Here is a 645-nt window from a genome sequence, read left to right as displayed (position 1 = left end):
GATTTGGCATCCCCGGCCGGAGCTGTGGAGCCTTCATGTATGGTGTCTTGATGGGAGCTTAATCAGCTCCCAGCTAGAGTAAGCAATACCATTTTAGAGGCAAGAGCACCGTCGACAAGACGCCTTTACAACCTAAAATGGTCGGTCTTCCTAAACTGGTGCTCTGCACGTAGTTTGGACCCGGTATCATGTGACATGTCCCACGTGCAAACCTTTTTGCAGGAGCTGTTGGATAAGGGGCGCGCCCCTTTCATGCTCAAAGTGTATGTGGCAGCTATCACAGTGAACCATTCTTTCAAAGCTGGCCAATCGATCGGCCTCTTTCGAGCCTCTCAGTTCGGCCGATTTGCGGCCCCTATCGCTTAAAACAGCCCTCCTAGCTTTGGCATCGGTTAAGCGAGTGGGTGACTTGCAAGCACTGTCAATCAGCGCCTCATGTCTTGAGTTCAGACCTAACGACTGTAAAGTCGTCCTAAAATCAAGACATGGTTATGATCCTAAAGTGCTCTCGACTTCGTTCAGAGCTCAGGTGACCAACTTTGTGATCACTCTTGGTTCGTCCATGCGGTGTACGATCACACCAGTGTGATTTGAACATTTAAACCTGCGTTCACGTGGGAATCGAAAGGAATCTAAAAGAATCGA

The 645-nt window shown here is 49.3% G+C and overlaps 1 protein-coding gene across 1 annotated transcript in view; it reads left to right on the top strand.

Moving 5' to 3' along the window:
- LOC107575222 (zinc finger protein 664-like) overlaps positions 1-645 on the top strand; it is a gene marked incomplete at its 5' end in the record, with an annotated part of 6,397 nt that overhangs the window by 4,255 nt on the left and 1,497 nt on the right. The window lies entirely within an intron of this gene.

This window comes from Sinocyclocheilus grahami, unplaced genomic scaffold (assembly GCF_001515645.1).
Source record: "Sinocyclocheilus grahami isolate Dianchi unplaced genomic scaffold, SAMN03320097.WGS_v1.1 scaffold2515.1, whole genome shotgun sequence".
NCBI lineage: Eukaryota > Metazoa > Chordata > Actinopteri > Cypriniformes > Cyprinidae > Sinocyclocheilus > Sinocyclocheilus grahami.
The sequence above is the reverse complement of the archived record's forward strand: the minus strand, read 5'-3'. Positions and strand labels throughout refer to the sequence as shown.